A 17549-nucleotide genomic window follows, 5' to 3' on the forward strand; every position below is an offset into this window, starting at 1 on the left:
TGTCCCTTTACGTGCGTACACACCGTCACGCTCTATACCAAGCGAGATTAAATCGTGTAGGTAGACGGGGTCTCGCATACACAGGACGGTGCTTGTGTGCAACGCGTCACGGTCTACGGATATACGTGTACGCCAGAAGTGGCTCGAACACGCACAAAAGGGCATATGCAGGAAAGGAGACTCTTGCAACCCTTGTGGGATACGAACATTTTCAAAAAGTCTCCGTGTGCTTTGAACAGTCCCAAATGCTCGACGATTGGTCGCTTGCAAAACGTAGAGGGGGTAAACGTGTTTTTTTATGCTTGCGGAGGAAGATCACGAGACGGATGCCGCAGCCGTTGGGAAACGAGCGATTTCACAATTTTGTAAACGCGACGACACGCGCGCTGTACTTCCGTGCTTACGAGCTTAATGACGTTCGTTCTGCGAATCGACGAGTTGAAACTCAATTAAGAGAACGTGCTATAAAATTGCAGCTTCTTTTTTGTAAATTTCATTCTAAAATATTTTCTAGCATTTCTTGTATTTTGCTTCGCCTGTAAAATTCGTCAAATATTTTAGTAATTAAAATAATTTAAAAAATCGGGTTTGTCCAATTTTAGTTACTCTCTCCTTTGTTCTCGCAATCCGTTAATTTTGCATTCCACTACTTCTTTGTTGCTAGTGTCCGTGACCGTCGTGCAAAATTGCAAGCAACAGAGAAACTTATGGCCGTTTCTTCAAAACTTTTCCTATATATGTGTATCTCGCGTAAGGGTTTGTCCCTGCTATGTTGAATATACGTATATACGTAAGTGAACGAACGTTCATTGTATCTAGCATATCCCTTATACCGTCATATACCACATGCTACGCCGTGCGATAGTGTGCTGCCGTATAATCATTCGGCAAGCTGGTGTTGGTCGACGATACCGATGTGTTCGTTGTGAGATCTCGCTTCACCGCCAGCCCATGCCCATGAGTACCATAGCAAACGGCTCACTACCAATGTCAGCAGCACTACCACCAATGCATTGTATGGCTGCTACGGTCGGTTGAGTGTACTGGTGGAAAGTGCCGAGCGAGCGCTTGCGCTTCGGTAACTTTCCATTGTCGGTGCTTCTGCACAGCAAGAACGAAGAAACTTACCGAGAATCTTTCGAAACTTTACAATCACAAGTTGCTATCCTAAACTCAAAGCGTTTAAAAACTATAAAATTTGAACAATTAAATTTTGTTCGGCCATATTTTTCTCATTTTGAAGTTTTAAGAAACGGTATTAGCAAGAGTATATTTAAAATTATATAGGTCCGTTTTCTGTAAACTAAGTTTCAGACAGTACCGTACACATAATTCTTTAGTTTCGTATAATACATTGGAAATTTTAATGGAAATAGGTCCTCGAATTTTCTGAGTTGCTTTGTACTATTTTCGGGATACATCGTAAAAACGACAAGGTCAGCACTTTTAAAACCTGCAAGGCTTACGGTAGGTAAAGATTTTAAAGTTTAGGTATGCGCGCATGAACAATAGTACGGCTACTCGGTATTTACTGTCGGGGGTTGTACGAAAGCTTAACCCGTCTTCAATAGTAGGTAACTCATTTTCGCAAATTACTGAACTCTTAGCTTACCAAGTATATATTTAGAAAAATGTTTGCCATAAATTATCCAACAGTAAGAATTAAAAACTAAAACCTAATATTTCATACAAAAATTATCAAATTCAAATCTAAGAACAATTTCCTTTAATGAAAAAGATCATTTAATTTAAAAGATCGAACTGAAAATATTAAGACACTCATTCCTTTATGCTTCCACTACTCAAAAGGTATTTAAAATTTAAAAACCGGAAAATGTCTCCCTAAATTAAAACTCTATCGTTTAGCGATTTCAATCTTTGCTCGCATGTGCGCGAATTTGCCGTTTACGTATTTTAAATGGCCATGGGGAAAACGGAATCTGGTAATTAATACGCGGGGGAATATTCGGGTGGTGAGAAACGAGCGATTATTGGGACTCAACCCCGTAGGCCTAGAGCGAGTTGTATGAAATTTTTCGGGGAAAGAGGGGGCGGGCCGAGGAGGAAGCCGAAGAGAAAGGTTGGTTTTCTTTTGAAGCGCGTTTTAACAGACAACAGAACCAGGCAGCCGGCCATAAGCCCCGCATCATGGCCGTCGACTCACCGTTATGTGCCGAGCATCGGTGAAGCCCTCGTGCCCCCTATACAAAAGAGAGAGACCCGACCCCCTCTGTCCCTCGGGCGCTTGAAATTCAACCCCGGCACTGCTGGCCGCTCCAGGGTTGCCAGATCGTGTTGCTACAGCCGCGAGGTTGCAGCGCGCCGTTATCGTCGTTATCGATGCTTACCGCACACCCGGACAATCACCTAACCTCAAATTCAGCTATAGAACGAGTGTAGCTTGGTTCTGTTATCAGCACCGTCGAACCTCGGAACATCCCTGTCCAAATCGAATGAATAGTTTTTGAAAGCATTACGAATTGTCTATCCCACGATACGTTTTCTCTTTGTGTTTTCATACTCGAGTATTTGTCATTTGTGTCATTGAAATCTTTTTGTATTATTTGTTAACTTGTTACGTTTTTTAAATCTTTACGTAGCAATTTTGTTATCGTTTAAATGAATGAAAAAATATTTGATGTTTTAAGAAAAACTGTAATATAACGTTAAAATAAAAAATCACGGATATTAATCAATGATTTTTTTTATAAAACTTAAAGAACGTAGCAGGATTAATAGAAATCTCGCAAACGAATGATGTTAATAGAATGTAAATAATTTTATAATGGACTTAAGCTGCATTGAAGCCTACGCCATTGTTTGTAAGATCCCACATTGCGTATACATTATTACGGAACATACGCCCCATAGATTCTACGCCTTTCTGTTGGTGTTTCTAAAGAGCGACCTGTAACTCGCCAATTATTTGTCGTCAGCAACAGGTCACACTCTCTTTCCGTGTCTATGGTTTACCCGGAAGTCAGTATACGTGCTTCATAGAATAATAATAACATCACGTATGCAATATATCGTATATTCCCTGAACGGGCTAAAATGATACTACCTCCGAAATATCTTTCTTTTTATTACACAGATTATTTTTACTGTAATTTATATTTCTCAGAAATACCTAATTATAATATGTAACTTAAAGAAAATAGGCAACTTTATTCATAAAAAGAATCAACTTCCATAAAATACTCTACTTTAAAACCAAAATGCAAAAGTAGCAAAGATTTAAAAAATCGATGATTGAAAGGGATCGAAAGTGTTCCGTGAGATTTAAAGAGAAAAACGTTCCAAGAAACGACAGAGCGTGAGTGAAACGAGAACACAGAATTTTGATCGCGATTAATGCGAAATTGCGATTGTGACTAATGAAACAGAACAATGGGGAAAAAGATCGAAAGGTGTAGACGTGACTATATAGGAACGTATCGCGGCTGAAAATACGACTCGCATGCGGAGTGACTATTGCTGCGTTCGATCGAACACGTGTACCCGATGCGGCTGGTATACGACATTGTCGCGAAGTGACATGTGGGCCACGGCACGGCAGAATGTGTGCGAACGAAGCATAAGGCCGGGCAGCCGAGGGACGGGTACGGAGCTGCGCTTTATCGTGGGCCAATCCAAGCGCTGTGACCTTGAGTAACTCTAGAGAGAGAGATATATTTAGCTGTGAGCGGTTCGAGCTGCTGGTACTGCTGCTCTCTCTACCTATAGCTCTGCCTTGCACTCTAAAGTCTCTCTTTAGTTAGAGTAGAGGCTCGCAGCGGCGGATAATAACGAGGGAGTCTCGTCAAGGGAAACTCTTGGACACAAAGTTGTCCCTTCGTTGAAATCTTGCAGTCAGATTAGAGTCCAGGATTGTCGTAGCCATGGTTCAACTAGAGGGATATTTTAATCTTGGAATTATCCGACTTTGAATTATTTTTCTTTTTTCTTCAAGTTCTGGAGTCACTTTTTCTTCAACTTCTGATGCCACGAAGCATTTTGATTTTCAAGAAATATTTAACTTCTCATGTAGTCGTTTGGAATATCGTAAGTGGATAAACGTTCGCAAACGTTTGCCATATTTTTATAGCACCGTTGGACGTTGCTGCAATTTCTTTCGCAAGAAGAATTTGAAGTGTCTTGAAGTTTCCGTAGGCTGCATTTATTATAAGATTATCTACTAACAAGAATGTTTCGCGTGAGTAACTTCAAGAAGGGTGATGAAAGTAGGTCTCTGTAACAATATTCATCGTTTTTAAATATTATTTTAAGACACCATTCATTTCTTAGCTAATATAATGGTTCGCGTGACGATATTTATAATATTTAAAACGTTTTCTTTCTCTTACTTTATATGTACGAGTCAATATAACTCTCCTCGCGGTCAATTCTTCACTGAAGAATTTTCGAAATACCTCTAGGCTTTGAAACAGCTTCAAGCAATATTATTGAATTCGGCAGTGTTTTGCTGTTTTCAGGGACATTTGATTATTCTGTTTTTTATTTTGGAATGCCGTATCGTGAACAGCTAGGTGACTATGATGAGTTGAAACCAGTTCTCCTTGGGTGCTTCGAGCCGAGAACTTCACGAGATATTCAGGGTTACTCGCCCCTATTTCCGTGAACCTTCAGAGCGTTACGGGACAATTGTGCATTCCCAAATTATAGCTAGTATTTCCGGTTGCTATCTTCGTTGTTCATCTTCATAAAACGAACCCTTCTGTAATTCGGAAATCATTCTATGTGAAAAAGAACCTCGTAAAATAAATGGTCTGTGGCAGACCATTCGTTACAATGAGACTATGAAACATTATTATTATTACAATATACGTACATATGTTTTAAAATGTAATTTGTATTAGAGGGAAAATAGGGAGAAAAAAATTATCATAGTACAATAGATTAATCAGTTGAATGAGATGTTCCAGAGTCAGAAACGTCTGGCGCGAAATTTAAAATTACTAAGGACGAATTAATCTTAGTAAATGTGAATATAACTAAATGAGTATATGTGTCAAATCGGTCCAAGACGAAATTAAAAAGCTACCATTGTGACTTATCATGGACCAGTCTGGCAATAAGAAAGAACCTTTTAATAAATAAGTTATTAAGTTGAAAATGTTACAAAGTTGCATGATGAATTACCTCGTTTTCTTGACTTAGTACATTAAGAATCCTGTAATTATATGGATAATAAATTGCATGGGATCCTGTTATATGCCTTCATCGCTATACTTTAATTATACATGTACTTTAAAACGAACACGCACATCGCCTGAAACTGTCATAACGCAGTACCAACGATATCTTGTTGAATCTACACTTGTTTTCCTCGCAGAATTCGTTTATCAGCCAGCGATACGATCTTGCTTTAGATAGCTCGCTTCGTTATCGTATCAGTCTTGCGGACTCTACTAACAATTTTTCATCCTCTGCAATATCAAACTTCTCATTTATCCTCGAAAGAAGCAGCCACCGCTTCGCCCGAACACCTATGAGCAGAGAAACGTTTCAGTAACTATTCTCCAACTGCTTCCTATTCCTCGACTTGCTCGATCACCATCGGATAGTACAAGCAAACGATAACGTTTATTCAAACGGACGTACATACTCTCTGATGCCAATTCAAACACCGGACCGTGACATTTGTAAAATCTGGCACGATGTGCAACAAGTTCTCCGGTGCGAGATCGATCCCTCCGATCGATCAGGCCGGCGCAACGCGGCAATGCTACTTCGAATTTCCACGGGATCTATTTACACGGAACCAACCAATAGTTCGATGCAACAGGCGAACCGAGATTTCACTCTCTTACAAGAGAGTACGACACATATACATACAGAGGCAGGCATATATATACATACATAGACACAGAGAGAAAGAGAGAGAGAGAGAGAGAGAGAGAGAGAGAGAGAGAGAGAGAGAGAGAGTGTGAAGGGAGAAAGGGGGGTGGGCGCCAGGGAACGAGAGAACAGGTTGGAAAAAGAAGCGAGACAGGAGAGGCGAGAGTGATAGGAGCGAAAAGAGAGCGAGAGGGAGTGCTTCGGGAATGGTAGAACGAGACAGGACATATACAACAGAAAGACGGAGGGAGAGGGAAAATCGCAAGAGCAGGAGATCGACAAGAGAGACAAAGAAGACATGGGACGGTTAGAGGGAGTGAGATAGGGGGGAAAGAGAGTGAGAAAGGCTACAAGTCTGTGCGGTATTCCTTTCAGTGTGATTGTCATTCATGCATTGTGAATCAGGGACTTTATTTTTAGAAGCGACTGAATGAAAGTGGAGTACCCCGTAGTAGTAGTATAATGTCAGTGGTAGGAGGAAGAGGTGGTGAAGGAGGAGAAGGCGGAGGAGGAGGAAGAGGTGGAGGAGGAGGAACGACGAAGAGGAGGAGAATGAGGAAGAGAAGTACGCGATAGGGGGAAGGGGTGGAAGAGAAAGAAAGACAGCTCATCGACGAGAAAGAGGGCGAGGGAGGGAACGAGGAAGACGTTCCACCGATCTGCGAGTAAATCGTACTACGTCCTCACACGTGCTTGCTCTCCCTCCTCCGTCACCCTTTTCCCCCTTTTCGCCACTACCATCACACGACCACCACCACCCTCAGTCAACGACACAAACTACGGGACACGCGAACGCAGAGGCACACGCACGTGCCCACTCGGACGCGGATGTCGTTTACCTATACCCCTATGAATCGTGACGGAGAATCGGTCGAGATGGAGACGTGGAGAGTAGTCACAGGGAACGAAACTCGTATAGTCGCTGCATGGAATCTAACGGCAGTTGCAAAGTCACCAGAGGCTGTTCGCGCAATTTATATCATGGTCATCGAGACTTTCAGTCTCAGAGAGGATATCTGGAGGATTCACGAGGAGAAGAGATGACTCTGTTCACGTTTCATTGTGCCTAAGTGTTCTTCGAATTTTTGAAAGATAGAGGCTGAAGAGATTTGAGAAACGTATACTTCATGGTATTCCATTGAAGGGGAAGAGAAGAGTATTTAAGTGTGAAAACACTTGAGTACACGTACATTCCAAAACCAATCTGTTTGAATCTGTACCAACCTGTAATAACGATACGATATAACAACCATACATCATAGTCCACAGACAGCTGGTACAAATTTTCAGGCTCCTATCATACATAAGTATCATATCAATCGAGAATCAAAGCCAAATTCCTGTTCATGCCGTGTCATTCACCGCACAACATCTGAATGAAAGATTTCGAAAATCGGGTCTCGCGAGGAGATTCAGAAGATAAAGAGGTAGACAGACGAAATAACCTTCGAGGTCACGACTGACAAAAGCGAGACGAGGAAGGAGAGATGCCCGCACACGTACAGCCGGACGTGTACACGTACATATCCACAGACATGTGACGCCGTGCGTAAGCAACGATCCAATAAATAGTAGGATCATTGACACTGTCCGCGTGGCTGGTCTTCAACCGTCGGTTGTACTACGATGTTTACAGTTTAATTCGAGATACTCGAAATGTCACGTGCGCACGTTAGGCGTACTATTCACGATAAACGTGAGTCTTTCCGTTTGAAGGAGAGGGAACGAGGGCGGGTCTCTCGGGGGAGAGAAGGGGCAGATGATTTGACAAATTGCTCGCGAAATGAGTCATCGAGACTCGCCTTGCCTTGCGCTGCCTCGTGTGTATTCTCTTCGGACGTTTCTCTTTCTCGCGTAGACCGTCGTTATATGTATATATATATGTATGTATGTACTCAAGGTCCAGCAAACTCTATGCACGTTCCCGTTATCTGAATTGGATTATCAAACTGCGTGCAGCCTTGACCCAGGACAAACTCTTATCTCGTACGTAAACAGAACCGCGTGCATTCGATTTGCGTCATATATCCTGCACTGTGACTCGAAGCTCGCTTGTATTCCAGTGCACGTGAGTCGATTCGACGATGCTCCTGCTTAGTTTCTTTCGATGACCGTTTCTTTCATGAGATTTGTGGATGAAAGAAATGTTTGTGGATTAACTGGTGAAATGAATTCGAATGGATTTGTTATGATGTTGAAGAAATGACGATGTTATACCTTCTGTTTGGTTTTTATGGTTTCCTTACTGCCGTCATTTTTTAGTCAATTAAAGGTGTTGTAACATGGTAGTTTTCTATGGAGGAAGTCTGGATTAGAGGACTGATTATAGATTAACAGGAATTTGTTAAAAAATGAATATGTTGTTATACCTTCAGTTTAGTTCCTATGGTTTTCTTCTTGTTATTTTAGAGAGATTGAAGCGAATGCGTTGATTTTTGTTAATTCACAGCAATTCGTGGTAATAAAATTGAAGTCCTTGGTATCTTGGACAAAAATTGGAAGAAGATGAAATATAAAATAGTGGGGTTTGTAAAATTGATATGGTCCTTTTTTCAACGGAAAGATGTCAGCGATAAATTCAACCTGTTCCGCGAACGTGTGAATGAAACGGGGTTGGTAATCTATGGCTATGTATACGCAGATAAGAGTTTTCATGAATGAACGCTTATTTTTTTCCTTTCCGTAATGCCACCGAGCTTACGTGAATGGATGCGATGTTAATTGTCGGACTCCATGCATTTTCACGAGATGAAACTCCGGGAATCCCTTCATGAATAGGCAAGAATTCAATAGCGCGCTAAAAAAGCAAAGAAAAAGATAAAACAACTTAAAAGTACTCGTAACATTTTTTAAAAATAGCAAAAAATGACATTCTCTCTCTAAATCCCAGGAATTAAAAATTAAATACCTTTTAGTTGTTAATAGAAATAATTTAACAAGTAGAATTTGAATTAAAAAATTATACGAAGGAAGAAAATAATACAAGAAATAAAACAGCGTTTAAAGTATAGTACTGCACTGTAATCATGACTGTTTAAACCGCAACTATTACTATTATTATCTAATCGTGAGATTTATCCTTCGCTTGAATGTCCACGTAATCGTTACTTAATTCTGTTAAACATTTTTCGAACGTAGAACATCGATTATTAACTCTCGCCTGCGATATCATCGTCGTCATCGTTCCAAGAAAATTCTTCGCAGTAAAGGTCAGAAGCACTTATGAAATCTCAGCATAATTCATGGCAAACAGTGTGCCACGATAGCGGCATCGAGACCTCGGTATGTATTTTCTTTCTTCAAAAATTTGATTTCATCGCGATAGTTTTGAACGAAGAGAAATTTTTGAACGAAGTTCAATATTTGCAAAGATTTTTTCAAATCTTTAAAGCAAGCTATCGCTTCTTCTTCGTTTACATAGTTACGATGTGAGATTTTACAAATCTTCTGTAATACAACGATGAATACAAACACTTTCCTTCGTTTCATTTGAAAACGTTTGTTCGTCATTTCAAATCGAAAGCATAAATTCTCTATACTTTAATTTTTGGTCGCTTGTGAGAACAAAAGTTGCGATTGATTACAATATTTTCTATTAATTCTACTACTCATAAATATGCAAAATAAAAGTTACGCATACATAATATCACAAAGAGTACGATTTCCATAGTTTAATCTACTTGAAAATGTTTTTATAATCCAAAACAGTGATAATAGTAAATACCAACGTTCTTCTTAAATTCAAATACGTATTGCGAACGTAATGCGATTTATAGATGAACGTAACGTGATACCAAGTCTCAAGAGAGTCTTAACTAGAATTACAAGTTATCGATTAATAATTAATCATACGTAATGTAAAAATATAGAGCCAAACGCGGCGTATACGATGTCTAGATCAACGAGTCTAGAGGACTTGTTCGGCGAGATTACAAGATTGCTAAGAAGCGGTGTTTGATCGGAAGGGAGACTGAAATCGAGATGAGCGCAAGATCGAGTTGCATGTCTCGTATTCCGGATTCTGATTTCTCCACACCGAGCGAGCAGGATCTCAAATAGAATCTCATTGGCCACGAGGCGAAATGTTATCTCTTGTATACTAGAGCACGCATTTGGATGGAGAAGTTGGGCTGTTGGCTGATGATAAGATAACGCGTTCTCGATTGGCCAGTTACTATTCCGCAGCGTATATTCCAAAAATCTTTAATAATATCTGTTTTAGCCACAGAAATAATTTACCGCTGCTAGTGAATGACTTTAAGCAATTTTAGCGATAATTAATATTCGTGAGTACGTATATTTTTGAGTTCTTTCAAGAAAAATAATTGTCTTATCGACAAGTTCGCTATCATTGCAGACTATTTTTAATAGTCCATAATTTAAGCTTTGTATTTTAAATTATTATATCTCCCGGTATTTAGATTGTCACTTCAAAAGTAAACTATTTTTTTGTGCGTGAATATTGTATACGGTATTAATTTAACTCTTCAGAGGACCTCAACTTTGAGGTGTATTGTTTAAATGTTAGTTTGTTATTATTAAACTATTAAATTTTTAAGCAATCACTACGCTCGTTTCCCCACAATCAAACAAAATTTTGGTCATTAAACATTGCTTAATGGCCAAAAAATGCACATTCCAAGGACTACTTTAATATTCACTAACTTTCTACTTATTTCAAGCAACACGCCATTAATTATTAAGGAGGATTCAAATAATTAGCGCAAAGAACTACTAAACATTCTATGTATAGATTTTTCTCGATACTTTTCTAGTTTGTCGGCGTTCAAAACGCGACAGTTCAATTGCAATCCGAGCACTCAATCTTAACGACGTATTAAAAGCTGGACATCGACCGTTACCCGCAGGCGCGTGGAGATGAATTGATTTTTAAAATCGGCTCGCTCGGCATTACGATGGCTCGTCCGTGAAGATATTGCGTACACGCTGATCACGAGTCGCCAATAACATTCGTCAGCGATAAATCGTTGTTGTGCAACCATAGCGTTCGTGCATCATGAAAACAAATCGCTGACGTTTGACACTGAACTCTTTCGACGTTGACGACGACAATACATGCTGGTGCAGTGGCAGGTTCTTTCGTGATGCACACCTTCGGCTCGTATGTTGCCCAGACAGTCGAAATGAAATTAACCCCTTGAGGGATGCGGTGTTCGGTGCGGCCACTGAAAGAGTTCACCGTGAAAAGGGGGTTGAGCAAACAGAGTTAAGCGCAACAAAGGAAACGCACACGGAGATTCACGGACATGAAGGTTCTATTAAAATCTTAATTGCATAACAGTGGCGCACTTTCTTTCGAGGCCGAAAATTGTACTGCTTGCCACAGCTTATAGAATACTTTTTCGTGGTAATTTCTATTCAGTTGAGATTGGAAATTGAGACTTGATGTTCAAGACTTTTTTAGAAGTTAATTTGGCTTAATTCTTGTAGTACAATATAGAGGTATTTAAGATCTTTTAAACTCGCAGTTTCTTTACCAGAAATATAATTGCAGGCAGAAGCAGTACCTAAAAAGTGAACGTGATAAATTTTATAAAAGTATTTAAGCTTTATATTAATTATCATATTCATAAAGTAAATGTAAAATATTCTATAGTAAATGAGGTCTTCAAGAAATATAACAAAGTTAGAATAAAATCGATTCATTAAATTGTTTGATAAAAGAACTTTCCTTTCATCAACACACATACCTCATTCTTTGCAAATTGCAACATGCACAAGGCAAGATGTATATAATTGCTGAATTTTGTGTTTATACTGCACACACTACGCTTATTTCATTCATTTGCCATTTGATCCTCTAATAAGAAAGGAAATTGGTAAAGTACGATTTAAGTGACTGGTGCTCCGTTAAGCAGTTCTCCACTAATTGGATTTTCGAGATGACTTCTGAAAGTAGCATGTTATTTTCTGATCCAATATAGTATCTCACTAAGAAATAACGGAAAGTCTGAATGACGTTATCGTCCGAAACAGTTACGATATTGACCTGTTAACTGGGTCACTTCTTAGTTAGTAACACCTTTAGCCACCGAATTGAAAATTAAATACTATAAATCAATTTTATTCCTCGTAGAAAATAAATAGATACAACATAATGTATTTGAATTAGAAATATAATAATTTTAAATAAACGCGTTAAATAGTAAAATATGCAAATTTTATGTTTTTTAGAATTACAACTTTTTGGATTAAAATTCAAATGGATAAAAAGGGAAGAAAACTCTTAAGATAAAAATTCCATAGTTTACCAATAAGGAAGGCAGTCTCAAGTTATCAATGATTAAATAACCTGCTTTCGAAAGAAAGCCTTAATTGTATGCGTTTTAAGTAGTCAATAACGATTACGGTCAGTTTTTTCACATAATCCTTACACGCCAATTGACGTCATTTTACGCAACGCTGGATGCGAACCACTATCGATTCATATACAAGATACACACATGCTGTGTGTCATACCAAATTGTACTTTGTTCACAAATTCCTTAATATAGATGTTTTTCTAATTTCTGGAAAGTATTCAACTATATTGCCTGAAGTAATTGAAAGTTTACCGTAAAAACAATATATACAATACACATAATTGATATATAGAACCTTTCTTGTGAGGTGGTTTCTTTCTGATACTTGATACAATTTTAAAAAACTGAATTCAATTTGCAAAGAGCCATGAAGAGGAAAATAAGTAGGAAATCATAAAGAATATCTCTGTATCGTGCCATAACGCAATTCATAAAATAATGTTAGCATTACCAAAATTGAAAGAAGATGAACTGCAGTATTAACATATCGATCGACGTATTTTAAAATAGAAGAGGTCATGCACAAGATGTAAAAATAAGGTGTTATGTAGCAATTACTGCGATGCAGATTAAATGGAGTTTCAAAGAGAAGATCGACACGGTAATTGGCGAATGGCCGAATGAATAAGCCTAAGTCATTTCTCTTTTGCGTACAAATTGCAAACTTTATCATATGCGAATGATCTACGGCTGTAGATCGGCCGAATACTACCTTGGATACTGGCGCATTCTCGGTCGGTAATTACGAAAGTCAATTTCGCAGGTTCACTCTTCTCTTATCTACCCGACCTCTTCGAGTGGAAGTCAAGTATGTATATTATCTCTCCTTATTGCTGCGTTTCGCTGCAGCACTGAACAACCGGAGGACTACATGTCGATAATTCAAAAACCAAACGCTTTTCGAAAAGTAATTTACTCCTGTAACAGTTACAGTAGCATGTATTAAATATTTAAAAATAAAAGAAAATATAGGAACGTCAACGACGCATATTAATATATTCTACTGATGGTATAAATTAATACATAGTGATTATTAATTGAAACATTTACTGTGAAATATTCAATAATAATAATAAATATATTTAATTCCGATAATCAACCGAATCTTTGTACCGTGTAATAATAACAGTGACTCTGCATTACTGCGCATGCGTAACACAATGCAACGAACAATTTTTGAAATGAATTCTACTTGTATTAACCTATATAAAACATTGTATCTAATCTTTTTTCACTCTCGTGTTCTTTTGTCTCTCTGTAATTAATGTAAAATTATGCTTAAAATACATAAAAGTATTAGATGAAATAGATCTGAAAACTTTCCGTGATCGTAAATGTTTTATCGTTTTACTATCCTTTAGTCAGTAAGTCTAGTGGAATGTCGGAGTTCTGTGCCAACGCAGCGCACGTTTTAAAGGTACGTACTGTGGATACACCGAGATCAGACTATGGATTATAACCTCGCTCTCTCTACAAGGATGCCATGCTCCGCGGTTTGCGCTAATGAACCAGCAAGCCTTTATGGTGGTTTTATTCTCTTACGTCACCAAATTCATCGGCACGGCCTCGGTTCGCACGTAACGCCGGACCTCTGGCGGTTTGTTCTGGAAGCAGGCCAGCTAGGCCGCGCCAAGCTAACGAGTTTTTTTCCGGCGATAAAGGCTGACGCAAAAGTTACCCGGGAAACGGCAGGAAAATCGCCGCGCTCTATACCAGAAGGCTCGCTTTAAACATTTAAACCTCCGCGCTTTGAGCCATACCGCTTTCTTTTTTTAATGCTTTTCCTAGAAATATAATACCTACTTATAAAGTATACTTATAAAATATAACATCTACTTATAAAGTATACTAATCAACTATCACAGAAAGAAAATTATTCATGTTTTATTACTAAATTCTTAAAACTGAAACATATATGAATGTGCCATGAAAGTCAAATATTTCAAAAAGTATAGTAAAAAGTTAATATTGGTTATTTGACATATTCTAAATTAACTCGAAAGATTAATAAAGTATATCATCCAACTATCATAAACAGAAAATTGTTCTTTTTTATTAACAAGTATAGATATTTGAGAAGGTATAGTAAAAGAATAATAATGATTATTTACAAAATTAAGTTGAAAGAATAATAAATTATCAGATTCCAAATATTCCACTTTTATCAAAATTTTGTTAAATTCTAATTCAATTTTACAGCAAAAGGGACAATCTACGGACTTACCCGTTCAACGAGGATTGCATAAAGTTCTTCGGGGTTTCCCGTATCCTTTTTGCACCTGCCGGATCTGTTCTGGCTCCGCAGGTGCTTAGGAAAGTACAGGACGTGATCACTCACACTCTTACGCTCGCAGCTCCTTCTCTATGCTTGAATATTATCTTCTTATTATGTATGTACTTGTACGTCTGCAGGAAGCACACCTGCCTACTTTACCTCGATATTTCTGAAAACCAGTAATTTTACACCCTTTCTAAATTTTTGTCTCTTCAGAGATTCTATGTCAACATATTTTTACACAATGATCATCCTAATGCAAATTATCAGATCAACAAAAATGTCGAGCCTTAGTTTCGTTTGGTTCTAAAAGATAATCTATTCATAAGAACGAAGTGGAAGTTGTGGTTTAGCTGATTTTCCTCAAAACTTCAAATCAACGATCAGTTTGAAGCATTTTATACTCTCTAATACAAGCCTCAATGCTACGAGAACTGAATCAAAGAATAATTTTATTTAGATTTGATTCTATTCTTATGGATTAAATATATTAAAACATATTTTAATCATAATTTCTTTACACCTGTTTCTAAGTTATGTGATAATCTTTGTTGTGACCCAATGTTTCTTTATTTTCTACTATAATTGTATTGAAAAAACGTGTTTATTTCTTGATAAAAGTAGTAACAACTAAGTAGAAATTTACCAGTTTCCTGGGTACAATTTTGGCAACGAAAAGACAATGTCTGGTGTCGAAGATAGAAATCACTGATGTGCAACCAGCAGTCTGAGCTCCCCTCCAGAAATAAGAACACCTGTTACAGCGTCCGCAAACACGAGATGTTCTATTCATTCTCATGTAGAATCTAAGTTATTGCTCACTATGACGTACAGTTCTCTGCCTTACCAGAAGCATCAACCAATTGCGAAGATGGCAGCACGTATCGAAACTACCATTTTCCTGTAACATCTATTACATGATTGATAATCAAATTCCTGTACACTCTTATTCAGTTTAATTGGATTTTATTATCTTTTAGCATCAATTAATATATGGTTGCAATTTTAATTGTAGTTAATAATTATTAAATAAATTAATTTCTTTGGACGTCAAACATAATTTAAATACAATAACTTATAATCACCTTTCACCTTTCCTATATATTTTATGAATCATAATTTGATATTTTGATAATTTGAAATTTTATATTACCGAAATTAATTTTATATTAAAGAAAGTTACTGCGAAAGTTACTGCCATATTGAACTTCTTTTTTTTAAATTATATCAATTTTTTTATATACATTTTTTTTATATGTCAAGTATTTCATAACGTTAGAATTACACGTAATTAAAAAATGTGAAGGAATTGAGAAATTGTAAAACAAATGTTTCATCTGACTTTAGATTTTTCGTTGACCTTTAACATTTCCTTTGACTCGATAATCGATTTTTTTATTTGTAGGTTGTAAACTGAATAATTGGTGATGTGATAATTAGAATCTGACGAATATTGACGTTTGAAAAACGATAACAATATTGGCAATAGAAAATATACATTTTCGAACGTTCGCTGAACAATGCAGAGTATGTCAGATGATGGTGCGTCAGAGAATGACGTCAGCTCTGATCTTGACGCAGATTTACAGTAACATTTCCATCGACTGGATTTGTAGCTCTCTGTCTCTCTTTTTCTTTCTTTTTCCATCTCTTTCCACTGCCGTGACGTATACGTAGTACACTGTATACTGTACACGTGCTTTCATCGTATTTCTAGAGAGAATTGATGGATTCATTTAAGCGCATGCATTTTCAAAAAAAGGACTACATTTCTCTCTACCTTTTTAATCTGTTAACGTACTCTGTTATCGACTGTTTTCTGTTTCATTTTTAATTGAATTACGATGTCTCGCTGATTCGAGCGTAATGTTTTTACGTTGCTCGTTTAAAGCTTCCTTCTAAAAAAAAAAAATAAAAAAAATAAAAATTAACTTGTTGCAACATACTTTCAATAAATATAAATAATAAAATATATTAAATATTCTTGAAAAAGTAAAACTTCACACTTGTTAACGACCTTCTTGCTATTCTCGATCCTTGATTTAAAAGCATGGCTAAAAAGACGGGACCTCGAATATCAAAATCACGATGAACATACAAATGCCTTATTATGTCTGGTTCGCGCCTACAGCTACGCTATCGAGTATGTGACTGGGTTCCATAAACTTCTTCCTAATCCTTTACTTTATTTTTAAGAATATTACCAACTGGAATTAATAAGATATCATATAATCATTTATATCTAATAGCATTAAATAGATGAAATGAGTTTGTTATTTAAGGAGACCTCAAAGTGCTCACTACCTAATCTTATTGATTTCCAAGAAGGCAGTATGAAACTTTGAATGTTCTCCATCAAGATATGCAACAATGTAAAATGAGGCACGTGCATTATCGATACTCTCCCTCTCACTCTCGTGGCAATCGGTCAGAAACGCTGAATCATTGGCAGTGCTCTCAAACATCTCGTAGAAAATTCATCGTACACCTTGTTCCAGTTCTCTCGTCGCCGAAGATGGCTCTCTGGCGAGATGTCGCTGGTCGAAGAGCGCGTTCACCTCGTCGACGAGGATGCAAAATGAACCAATGTAAATTTAGAACCGCCTTCTTTCTTCGTTTCGTAATCGGTTAAAAGAGGAAACGCTTCTCTCTGTGAGTAATACGCTGACGTTTTTCCTCCATTTCCTAGACACATAGAAAATTCCCCGTGGAATCTGCTAGACTCTAAACGATTAGCTTTATAATATGCGGAAACTTGAATTTTCTGGTATTTTCAAATTTGTTTGAGAAAATTCTAGATGATTGGAAAATCGAAACAATCGTGATATTTATCCAAATCGGATGAAATGGGAATAAGTTGACAGGCCGGTTGAAATCGCACGACTGGTCCTCCGAGGCCTGGACGTCGAGCTTGAAAACCTTGGAGCTCAGGGCCATTGTCGGGTGGGGCCTTTACCTCTCTTCCCTTTCCCTTTGATAGCCACGGGAGCCTTTCATCTCCTGGAACATGCCAGAGAGAAGAACTTCTGTGTGCACGAGAGGCTGTGCCTTCAACAATGTTGAAGGAGGTACGGACGCCAGGAAGATGAGCCATGGTAGCTACGTCGTCT

The 17549-nt window shown here is 37.8% G+C and overlaps 2 long non-coding RNA genes across 3 annotated transcripts; both read right to left on the reverse strand.

Moving 5' to 3' along the window:
• Positions 1-2722: 2722 nt before the first annotated feature.
• LOC117217254 lies at positions 2723-15532 on the reverse strand. Its single transcript, XR_004489509.1, has 4 exons — positions 15086-15532; positions 14389-14608; positions 4347-4717; positions 2723-4231 (listed from the first exon to the last, which is right to left on the reverse strand). It is a non-coding gene; the product is annotated as an uncharacterized LOC117217254 (long non-coding RNA).
• Positions 5901-14289, reverse strand: LOC117217253. 2 transcript variants are annotated; one of them, XR_004489508.1, is made up of 6 exons: positions 13278-14289; positions 12877-13082; positions 11553-11751; positions 11093-11369; positions 8211-11027; positions 5901-8134 (listed from the first exon to the last, which is right to left on the reverse strand). It is a non-coding gene; the product is annotated as an uncharacterized LOC117217253 (long non-coding RNA). The 2 variants fall into 2 exon arrangements; XR_004489507.1 differs by having other exon boundaries at positions 13590-14288.
• Positions 15533-17549: the final 2017 nt, after the last annotated feature.

This window comes from Bombus bifarius, unplaced genomic scaffold, assembly GCF_011952205.1.
Source record: "Bombus bifarius isolate JDL3187 unplaced genomic scaffold, Bbif_JDL3187 scf7180000007975, whole genome shotgun sequence".
Taxonomy (NCBI): domain Eukaryota; kingdom Metazoa; phylum Arthropoda; class Insecta; order Hymenoptera; family Apidae; genus Bombus; species Bombus bifarius.